At 41.3% G+C, this 12,165-nt stretch overlaps 1 protein-coding gene across 5 annotated transcripts in view; it reads left to right on the forward strand.

The window, feature by feature from the left end:
• The window catches only part of LOC112250414 (disheveled-associated activator of morphogenesis 1-like), a 115,487-nt gene that overhangs the window by 27,268 nt on the left and 76,054 nt on the right, over nt 1-12,165 (forward strand). Inside the window, exon 1 of one of the 5 annotated variants that reach the window (XM_042321764.1) lies at nt 2,949-3,368. The exons of the other annotated variants lie outside the window; for them this stretch is intronic. The gene's annotated coding sequence lies outside the window, so the exon portion shown is untranslated. Of the gene's footprint in view, nt 1-2,948; nt 3,369-12,165 lie in introns of those variants that run through there. 5 annotated transcript variants of the gene reach the window in all.

Raw genomic sequence — 12,165 nt, forward strand, 5'->3', positions numbered from 1 at the left:
TTCTAGTGTTTTTCTCGAATTTTCTTAATCAGTTTGTTCATTACTACACACACCCGGGTAGAACTTTTGAATACTAATTGCTGGGTACTTACCATCCACCTGACCTCCCCGAATTCCCTGAGACCGCACAACAATGGACTAGCTTCTTTGGCGAGGTGTCGAGCTTCTTGGGAGTCCTACCGAAGAGTAGGAAGCGGAGACACCAACAGAGAGGCAGATGTGGCAGGGTTTTAGTCCTCCATTACTGGGCATACTACCCGCCAATGTTCAATCATTAATGCACAAACTAGACGAACTCAGAGCGAGGATCTCCTACCAGAGGAACATCAGATCCTGGAACATCAGATCCTGCAACATACTCTGTTTTTCTGAGACTTGGCTTTCAGATGGATTATATACAACCAGCGGGCTTTAGTTGTTTGATCGGAAAGGAAGTGGGCTCTACAACATGGTGCGACACGGGAAACGTACAGGAACTTGCGAGTTTCTGCTCCGCCAACTTGGAATACTTATTCGTAAAATGTCTTCCAATTTACCTTCCGAGAGAGTACACAGGGATTATTGCCATGGCTGTGTACATTCCGCCCCAAGCGTACTTCCTTCCCTCCCCGACATACTCAACCCTCTCCAATTTGCCTACCACCCTGACAGATCCACGGGAGACGCAATCACCATGACCTGAAGCAGGTCACCTTCTGTGAGCTTGTGTGGCCTACCACTTTGTGGCTGAGCCGTTGTTGCTCATAGATGTTCCCACTACACAATAACCGCACTTACAGTTGACCGGGGCAGCTCTAGGAGGGCAGAAATTTGACAAACTGACTTGTTAGAAAGGTGGCATCCTATGACGGTGCCACCTTGAATGTCACTGAGCTCTTTAGTAAGGCCATTCTACTGCCAATGTTTGTCTATAGAGATTACATGGTTGTGTGCTTGATTTTATACACCTACCAGCAACGGGTGTGGCTGAAATGGCCGAAATAGCCGAATTCACTGATTTGGAGGGGTGTCCACATACTTTGTATATATTGTTGTTAATTAAAACAACAACCTGTCTACAGAAGGAACCTCTGTAGTGGAAGGGTTCAGCTAGCGTGTGTGTGTAATGAACCCATATACACTACCGGTCAAAAGTTTTAGAACACCTACTCATTCAAGGGTTTTTCTTTATTTTTACTATTTTTTACATTGTAGAATAATAGTGACGACATCAAAACTATGAAATAACACGTGGAATAATGTAGTAAGTAAAAATGTGTTAAACAAATCTAAATATATTTTATATTTGAGATTTTTCAAAGTAGCCACCCTTTGCCTTGATGACAGCTTTGCACACTCTTGGCATTCTCTCTACCAGCTTCACCTGGAATGCTTTTCCAACAGTCTTGAAGGAGTTCCGACATATGCTGAGCACTCATTGGCTGTTTTTCCTTCTCTGCGGTCCAACACTCTGCTGTCTCATCCAAAACCATCTCAATTTGGTTGAGGTCGGGGATTGTGGAGGCCGGTCATCTGATGCAGCACTCCATCACTCTCCTTGGTCAAATAACCCTTACACAGCCTGGAGGTGTGTTGGGTCACTGTTCTGTTGAAAAACAAATGATAGTCGCACTAAGCCCAAACCAGATGGGATGGCATATCGCTGCAGAATACTGTGGTAGCCTTGCTGGTTAAGTGTGGCTAGAATTCTGAATAAATCATTGCCAGTGTCACCAGCAAATCACCCCCACACCACAACACCCCCTCCTCCATGCTTTACGGTGGGAAATATACAAGCAGAGATCCTCCGTTCACCCACACCGCACTCACAAAGACACGGTGGTTGGAACCAAAAATCTCCAATTTGGACTCCAGACCAAAGGACAAATTTCCACCGGTCTAATGTCCATTGCTCGTGTTTCTTAGCCCAAGCAGATCTCATCTTCGTAGTGGTTTCTTTGCAGCAATTCGACCAGAAAGGCCTGATTCACATCCTCTGAACAGTTGATGTTGATGTGTCTGTTACTTGAACTCTGTGAAGCAATTCTTTGGGCTGTAATTTCTGACTCTAATGAACGCATCTTGTGCAGCAGAGGTAACTCTGGGTCTTCCATTCCTGTGGCGGTCCTCATGAGAGCCAGTTTCATCATAGCGCTTGATGGTTTTTGCAACATCACTTGAAGAAACTTTCAAAGTTCTTGAAATGTTCCATATTGACTGACCTTCATGTCCTAAACTAATGATGGGCTGTCATTTCTCTTTGCTAATTTGAGCTGTTCTTGCCACATTATTTTACCAAATAGGGCTATCTTCTGCCCCCCCACCATGTCACAACACAACTGATTGGCTAAAACATTAATGTGGAATTTCTTTCCTTAACTTTTCAGGAAGGCACACCTGTTAATTGAAATGCATTCCAGGTGACTACCTCATGAAGCTGGTTGAGAGAATGCCAAGAGTGTGCAAAGCTGTCATCAAGGCAAAGGGTGGCAACTTTGAAGAATCTCAAATATAAAATATATGTTGATTTGTTTGACACATTTTTTTGGTTATTCCATATGTTATTTCATGGTTTTTATGTCTTCACTATTATTCTACAATGTAGAAAATCCCTTGAATGAGTAGGTGTTCTAAAACCTTTGACCAGTAGTGTACGTAAATACCATCAACATTATTTAGTAACATTATCTATTGCTATTTTTTTTACTCCCTCACTGACACTCCTCCTCTCTCTTGCTCACACTCTCAGACATACACACACACAGACTCACACCTAGGCTTCATTTTCTCACAACCCTTCTATAAACAAACCCTAAACACTTTAGCAAACCATAAGGGGGTTAAACTGCCTGAGTCCTATAATGGTTCTGGCTGTTGAAAAGGGGTGTGGTCTAAAGCCAGTAACATCTGTGCCTTTACCCTCAGCCCCCACAGCATGCTGGTGGAACAGAGCGAGAGAGGGGAGTGAGAGAGATTATGACGTAGCGAGGCAGGGATGGACCATTTGTTTTCGCAAATTCTCAAGAATACTAGGGAGAGGCTGCATTTGCCGGCCGGCTGGGGGAAGATCAGGAACGTCTGCTTTTGCTGTGTGCTTTTAACCTTCCACAAACAGGGCTCTGGGAATACATCCAACCAGAGCTGGCCTATATTCTTCCTCCCTTTCATTGTGGACAGCCCTTGGGGAATTTTGTCACTTGAGGCTTTTTATTCATGTGCTGTGATCCAATCAGTGTGTTACCTGGATACTGATAGCTCCCAGAAACAGTCTTTCGCTGGGAAGCTGTGATGGAAGCAGCTCTGTAGTAATGTGCGTGTGCAAAACTGGATACTGCAGCAACGCAGACTCTTAAAGAGGATACAGCAACTCTCACTCACTTCAATAGGGGGTAAGAAAATGCTGAATTTGATATCCCACCATTCTCCCCTGTAATGAAGTGAGAGAAATGGGGTTGAGCATTGTCCAGTCAGCGAGCCTGTCTGCTATCTCTGCCGATAGGATGGTGTGATGCCTGCATGTGATTTTTACGTCTGCGAGGGGTATAGGCCTTGATGGACTGTTAACCCTTCAGTTGGCTAACCCTTCAGTTGGCTATCTCACTCAGTGTGTTATTCCACTCGCTGGGAGGTGTGACTGCTTGTATAATTAATTGGGAGGTGGCGGTTTGTTGAGAGGTGGGGGGCTTGGGCAGTTCGTAATGTAGAGATCTGTCCTCTCTACGGGGCATTCCCCCGCATGCAATGACAAGCTTCGTCTAGAGATGTGCTGAGGCGCTGGGACAAAAATGCTCCAACCTCCCTCAACAGTTTTCTGTATCAGAGTATGCAGCCTTTGAGCAGAGCTGTGTGTGTGTGTGTGTGTGTGTGTGTGTGGGAGATGAGCTGGCATACATTTTTATCGAGGGGGTGGGGCAGTGCAGATAAGGAGGTCAATGAAATGGAGAGTCACCTTGAAAAGAGAAGTCTCTTCAAGCGGTCTCTCTCCCAGGCATGCTATTTTCCACTCTTCATATGGTCTCTCTCAATTAATGTTGCTTTGCTTTATCAACATGCCCGTAAGAGATGCAGCAAATCCAAGGAACAAATAGTTCAACTTAATGCCTACGTAGATAGTTTCAATCCCTTTCCCTAAAAGTTGAGAATGATGGTGCAGACTCCTGTGTAACCTAGTCCCAATGTGTGTGCATCCCTTCCTCTGGTTTCCATCCCTCTCCTCACCTCCCCTTCCCTGCCCCATCAGTCTGTAATGTTAAGCTGTGTGTGTGTGTGTGTGTGTGTGTGTGTGTGTGTGTGTGTGTGTGTGTGTGTGAGTGTGTGTGTGTGTGTGTGTGTGTGTGTGTGTGTGTGTGTGAGAGCGGGATCCCCAAGCTGGTTGTCATGGCAGTTCCTAGAACTCATCAGTCCATCCAGACAGTACATCTATCCATTTTGGAGGTATTTTTAAAACTCCATCAAAACATTTAAGGTACAATACTAAACATCCATACTTTAATGTGAGATATGACAGAGAATTAGACATTTACTAGTTTTTGAGCCAGTATGTAGGCGTGGCCTCTGCTTGGGAGTGGGCGCTCTCTCAAATCCAATTTGCTTTGAATCATTAAAGCTGTGTTTGATTTTTGTCTGGCGAATTTGGAAGAAAATAACTTCTCTCCACAAATGACAACAAACGGAGGATTAAAGAAAAGGCAATATGTGGAATATGAGTTCTTAAATAATACACAAAGCTTTAACTAGTCACCCAGCTGGTGTTGTCAAGGCAACTGAGGCATCGTGAGGATTCTGCAGTTTGAAACTGTACATTGCAGGATAAGATGGTGTCTCATGGAGACATAACATGCACAGCTTGAGCTACTCCAGGAAGTGACGTTGCAGGCTATCTCAGTGCTGGCCCCTCTCACTGAGTAACTCTAGTTGAAGGCCGACCGGGTACTGCAGGCTAACTAAAATATCCTTATAACTTGTGTGCGATTTTTAAGAAGCTGTTCAAGGACATACGTCTGGTGTATTAGAAGCAATAATTGGCACCTTGATTGTCTTTGCACATTTTTTAAATTTATTTACACAAATGATTTACATTGACAATGAAGATTGCCATTTTTCGCTTCACAATAATGGGGATCCTGTTTTCTGCTCACAATAACTGCAGCACCGCAGTAGGTCTTGAACATCGATGGCTTCAATGAGAGGGGGCAGTCATTCTCCCCTGGATCTGCCTATGTATTGTACACAGAATTGCTTTGAAATGGTGCTCAATGGTTGCATGAGCGGTGACCAGTTTAGTGGATTGGAAAACCAGAGAACATGTTGTTTGGGATTCAAATGAGCAATTTATGAACTTTTCTAAGGGTCCAGTTCAAAGCTCCAAAGATTCTCTCTGACCCCACCAGTTTTCTTTCTCTTCCCTTGTTGACCTCTCCCTTCATAGGCCCTTTGACCAGGACAAACATACTGCCTGGATGACACCCACCTGACCCAGCATGTTAGGACACTAATGTCACTCCCAACCCTTCCCTACTATTTGCACGAATCTTATAGTTATGGCCTTGCTTAAAGTGGTCCTTTGCCAAAAACTATATTAATAAAACCCTATGAAATATGTCAAGAAGACATTGTGACGACAAGCAACCCCCTTTTTAAGTCTTCTGGGAGTGTGGAAAGGATAGACTATTGTCTCTCTGCATTGGAATTTTAATATCTGTCTGACTTTGCTTGTAATGAATCTCTAGAGGCATGTCAAGTAATGAAGTTTTAAATGTTTGCTTAAAGTGAAGGAATTTTGGAGAACAGTCATTTTTGGAGTCATGGGTGCACACTAGGGCTGGGAATTGCTGATATGAAATGTATTGCGGTTCTCAAGATTCTATATGTATTGCGATTTGATACTGTGATTTTTATTGCGATTTGATGTTCCAAACATATTGCTCGCCACATGTCTGCTGCGGAGGTACAAGAGAGTCATGATAACAAGTTTAGATCAGTCATGGAAATAAAAGTGCTGAAAACAAATTGGCTCCATATTTGAAAAGAAGATGGATAACAAGCTATTGAGGAAAAATACTGGTGTTATGGTGCCAACTAGGGCAAAAATAATATTGTGATATTGCTAAAACGATATGTCAAAAATAATATCCCAATATGTAACTATCTGTTTCCCCCTCCAATCACTACTTGTAAGTTACCTACAGTTGAAGTCGGAAGTTCACATACACTAAGGTTGGAGTCATTAACTTGTTTTTCAACCATTCCACACATTTCTTGTTAACAAACTATAGTTTTGGCAAGTCGGTTAGGGCATCTACTTTGTGCATCACACAAGTCATTTTTCCAACTATTGTTAACAGACAGATTATTTCACTTACTTCACTTGTATCACAATTCAAGTTGGTCAGAAGTTTACATACACTAAATTGACTGCCTTTTAACAGCTTGGAAAATTCCAGAAAATTATGTCATGCGTTAGAAGCTTCTGATAGGCTAATTGACATCATTTGAGTCAATTGGAGGTATACCTGTGGATGTATTTCAAGGCCTACCTTCAAACTCAGTGCCTCTTTGCTTGACATCATGGGAAAATCAAAAGAAATCAGCCAAGACCTCAGAAAAAAAATTGTAGACCTCCACAAGTCTGGTTCATCCTTGGGAGCAAGCAATCAATCCCAGAACAACAGCGCAGGACCTTGTGAAGATGGTGGAGGAAACCGGTACAAAAGTATCTATAGCAACAGTAAAGTCCTATATCGACAACCTGAAAGGCCGCTCAACAAGGAAGAAGCCACTGCTCCAAAACTGCCATTAAAAAAAAGACAGACTACGGTTTGCAACTGCACATGGGGACAAATATCGTACTTTTTGGAGAAATGTCCTCTGGTCTGATGAAACAAAAATAGAACTGTTTGGCCATATTGACCATCGATATGTTTGGAGGAAAAAGGGGGAGGTTTATAAGCCGAAGAACACAAGCCCGGGGGGTGGCAGCATAATGTTGTGGGGGTGCATTGCTACAGGAGGGACTGGTGCACTTCACAAAATAGATCATGAGGTAGGACAATTATGTGGCTATATTGAAGCAACATCTCAAGACATCAGTCAGGAAGTTAAAACTTGGTTGCAAATGGGTCTTCCAAATGGACAATGACTCCAAGCATACTTCCAAAGTTGTGGCAAAATGGCTTAAGACAACAAAGTCAAGGTATTGGAGTGGCCATCACAAAGCCCTGACCTCAATCTTATAGAAAATGTGTGTGCAGAACTGAAAAAGCATGTGCGAGCAAGGAGGCCTACAAACCTGACTCAGTTACACCAGCTCTGTCAGGAGGAATGGGCCAAAATTCACCCAACTTATTGTGGGAAGCTTGTGGAAGGCTACCTGAAACATTTGACCCAAGTTAAACAATTTAAAGGCAATGCTACCAAATACTAATTAAGTGTATGTAAACTTCTGACCCACTGGGAATGTGAATGAAAGAAATACAAGCTGAAACAAATAATTATCTGTACAATTATTCTGGCATTTCACATTTTTAAAATACAGTGGTGATCCTAACTGACCTAAGACAGGGAATGTTTACGAGGATTAAATGTCAGGAATTGTGAAAAATTGAGTTTAAACGTTTTTGGCTAAGGTGTATGTAAACTTCCGACTTCAACTGTAGGTATAACTAGCTAGCTATTAGCTAGTTCAATTTCTCTCATGATTATAACATTTTAATAAAAACAGCATATTATTTAACTAAAAGTTGAACTGTGTTAGCCAAGTCGGTAGTTTATCCAGGGTCAGTGATGCATAGAGCAAACATGTGTTGTCTATGGGGAACAACTGCAACCTTTTGCAAGTCGCATTGCTAAAATAAGATGAACCTCATAATGTCATCTGTAATGCTAATCTCCTGTAGCATTATCTCCTTATTTTACATATTTTTATATTTTTTAAAAATAATTTCGCAGACGCTCTAAACCTTAATTGCTCCTGCAAGTCGCTCAGGATAAGTGCTTTGCTCAAGGGCACATCGACAGATTTTTTTTGTCACTTAGTTCGAATCAACGAGCCGACTAACGGCCTTTCGGTAACTGGCCCAACGCTCTTAACCGCTAAGCTACCTGTACTTCAATTACAAGGGTTAGATTTGAACTAAACAATTTTGTACGTCAACACGTGCTGCATATGGTTAGCCTCAAATGCATTATCTACTGGTGTTATTTTAAATCGAGAACCTGTAGCTCAGCATTTAGACTGTGTGAGTTTATGAGTATTGCCATAATACTGTAGATCTATGGCTGCATTGGCAATGCATGACATATGATAAGCTGCGAAATGGATTCACATATCTTAATACTGGGAGAGGGTGACAATCAAATAAAACAGATTGGAGATCTTAGAACTAGACAAAAATGAAAAGTTGACTTTAGAAACACAAATATTAGAGACGACCCCTACCCCTCTTTATTGCAAGATTGTGATCTGATTCATCAACATTGACACTAGTTCATTTTGAATAATAGTTGAACAATTCAAACAAGTTTAAACACTTCACTTCAAGGAATCATCACTTCAAACTTATATTGCAGCCCAGCAATAGCACACTCATAAGTTTTAATAAGTTGAATTAGGTGTGTTATTGCTGGGCTAAAACAGAACTCTGCACACCCAGCAGGGTTGGCCTGCTCCAATTGTGTGGGATTAACTGTATTTGTTTTGTATACAACATTTTCTTACATAGATAGGCCTATGCATATAACCCATGGCATATAGGATATACCCTTAGTCTCTTGAGACATCTATTGGGACTACTCTCTTCACCTGCAAACAGGTTGTCACAGCTTTCCATATGAAGACATATGAAGCTTTCCATAAGAAACCGTCACAAAGAAGCAGGCTTCTTTATACTAAAATTAGATAATATTTCAGTGCTATCTTGCTATTACTGTATCTCTCTGTACTCAAAGTTTTCCCCTCTAGGGACTGTAACTGGAGAATAATTTCATAATGTCCTCCCACAAAATTACCTGCCTTACCCATACAAAAAAAATTGTAGTTTTGAAACTGCAGTAAAAGTGCAGTCGTCTGGCATTTTGGGCGCAGTAATTGCAGAAGAAATGCAGTGTACTGCAGTTGAACTGCAGTTCTGCTGCACTGTAACTGCAGTTGCAATGCGAAATTACTGCAGTAAAAAAAGTTGCTTTGTATGCTGTATTTGCAGCATACTGCAATTATACTGCACTCTGACTGCAACCTTTTTTTTGTAAGGGTATCCTGTAGCCTACACCCTCACTTTACTGACAGATGGAGTTGCAATCTCACCCTTTTTAGATGGCTGTTATCTACAAATGAATTTAGAGACTGTTTATCATTTACAATGATTACATCAAAAATATCTACCTATTAGCTAGCTGATGACATTTAATTCACGTATCTAAACCGTGTGTATAGCTCAACTGAGCTAGCTAGCAGCTCAGTTGAGTTAGCTTAGTAAGTGGCCTACTGTAGCCAGCTAGCTAATAATACATCTTGTTTTTACGTTTAAAAAAATGTATTCACTTGAATATGTTCTCCCACTGCCAATTATTTTGTTTTTGTAAGGACAATCTTCCAGATTTTGTGACGCACATAACACCCAGCACCTCTTCTACGGGCGGGTTCTTGAAATGTAACATCCAATACAAATTTTGCTGCGGGGAGCCAGTGGACCATTTAAACCGTTTTTGCAATACAAAATTCTCCAAAACACGAGACTACCTTGTATGTAACAATGTCACATGGTTATTTCAATTTAATTTAGAAAAAGCCTTTTTAGTGTTTAACATTTTTTAACATATTACTCACACAAGTGTTTGAGTACTAATATCAATTTGAATATTCTAATAACCCGATCATCCCTAATATGAATCATATTTGGGGAGTCACCAGAGCACTTCAGGCCAGGTTTACTATCAAAGCAGTTAGACCTCTGTACCAAATGCTTACCATTTCTTTAACCTCAATTTGAAGGTCGACCTGGGGAAGAATGCAAACTCATCGCAGTGAAGTTTAGACTGGGGGGTGGATGACATGTCTTGTTGAGATTGACAACCCTGCCCGTCTTTCAGCCAGCTCTTTTATCCTCACTCCCTCAATTGCCCCAGTCAGGAGGGAGTGTGGAATTTGACCCGTGTTGAGTTTACCCGAGAACCTGATTTGTCTTTCACTCATGCTGTGTGACCACAGTGTGCGAATGCACTGTCCTTACCATGGCTCTCTAAGGGGAAAGACTAGGGTTGGCTTTATACTCAAATAAACATACTCTGTAACCAGTTTGATACTTCACCACTCACTGTACAGAGGTCTCCATGTGGAACACAAGCTCAGACCATACGACATACATTCGTTTTGGAGCTCAGCTCACTTACAAACTCCCTGTTTGTAAGGGAGTTCCTTCCCTTACAAATAAGTTTGCAGTTAGAGTGCAGTATAACTGCAGTATGCTACAAACACTGTCCAACATTTTTTTTTTTACTGCAGTAATTTGCTGTTTTAAAAAGCCTATTTTTTTTTTGTTTGTTGTTGTAATGGGTCTTCATATTATTGTTCTTCACCTCCTAGATATGATCACATACTGTACTCTGCAGTTTCAGTCCCTAGGTAACTTTTCAGTGTACTACAGCTGCCTAGTCCAGCCTTGACTATATACAATTGTGGAGTTTAGAACCATTGGCCAGTGAAATAAATGCATTTTCTCGTCCTAGGTCATAACACTAAGTGTTGATGACTGAACTGTCGCCCCATTGATGTGTTCTCGGTTAAAGACGACCTTAAGCCATTTACCCAAATGTGTTTTTCCCAACAGTCAGTGATTCACTTAACACTAGCCAAAGTCAATTCCAAGCAAAACTTCCTTCCTTTCTCATCTGTCCTTCTCTCTTTGTTAATCCAGTAATCTGAGAAGGATCTCAGACGCCACTCCCATGAACACCTTGGGCTTTCGCCCATGTGACATTCACACTTCAGAGACACTGCTCTCCTGTCACATCAACACACACACAAACACTTTCATAAGAACTCTGTTACTTTTGTGTTCGGGGCTTGTCATACACTCGCAAGAAGCTCACGTGTGCAATTATGTTATACTCTGCAAAATCGGGTTTAGTCCCCTTTAAAGCGGACCAAATTGCTGTTAATGTAGTAACGTAGTACATAGTGTTATAGCTTATGCATTTACAGTTGTTTGAGTCAGAAGTCTAGGGTTATATCCGTATTAGGTGTACAGTTTGTTGCTTTATTAAAGGAAAAGTTAATATTTTTCCAACCAAATTTACCGGACTCATATGCATTGGGTGCGTAACCTGATTATGGCGTCCACCCACGGTGCTCAGAATGACAGAAAGAAATAGCCTATTCCAAACAGACTGGGACAGTTGTGGGACAATAGATCCCACATTCATACAACCTGTTGGCCTACATCCCAAAAACATTAAAAAGCAATGGTGTTCATGCAACAGATCAGAACGTTTAGCTTAAAATGTTGACAAACTATTTCTTAATATTATAAGCGCAGCAATGTACACAAGGCAGTAGGTTACGTGCAAATGTTCCCGCAATTAGCAGGAAAACACCATTGGGGGCACCACATATGCAAGCTGTTTCATGAGATGGAGATGAAAATATCAATTAGAAATTTAGAAAGAGAGGAGATCTGAAAGTGCAACAACAGGCATGGTTTGCTAAAATGACTAGGATTGTGTCTTTGCCTTCTGGACAATGAAAGAAAGTTGATTTGAAAACCAATAGAACATGAGAGAATTAGCTACAGGCTTCAATGGCAAATGGACGTATTTGATAAAATAATTGCCTGCATGTTTGGTTGGATTTTGGCTAGGCTACTTTGAAGCAAGGTAAGACATGCCTCACAATAAAGTAGTCAGGTTTCACATTTTTTTTAAAGTATGTTTTCAAAATGTATACTGCATCCAGCTCATTGCAAAGTGGTGTGACATGCTGAAGCCTGCTTTTGAATGGCGAATGGAAAGTGTGCTTCAATTACCATTTAGAGAAATAAAAATCGTGGCCATAAACTGTTAAGATGTGATTGCATTTCAAATTGTTGCGCAATGATTGGGCTTATAAAAGCACATTTCACTCCATCAGCAACAAACAAGCTGTTTTGATGAGCTGAAGCAGCAGCTCTTATGCTTCATCGACTCGTATTCCAA

This window comes from Oncorhynchus tshawytscha, linkage group LG05, assembly GCF_018296145.1.
Source record: "Oncorhynchus tshawytscha isolate Ot180627B linkage group LG05, Otsh_v2.0, whole genome shotgun sequence".
Classification (NCBI taxonomy): Eukaryota; Metazoa; Chordata; class Actinopteri; order Salmoniformes; family Salmonidae; genus Oncorhynchus; species Oncorhynchus tshawytscha.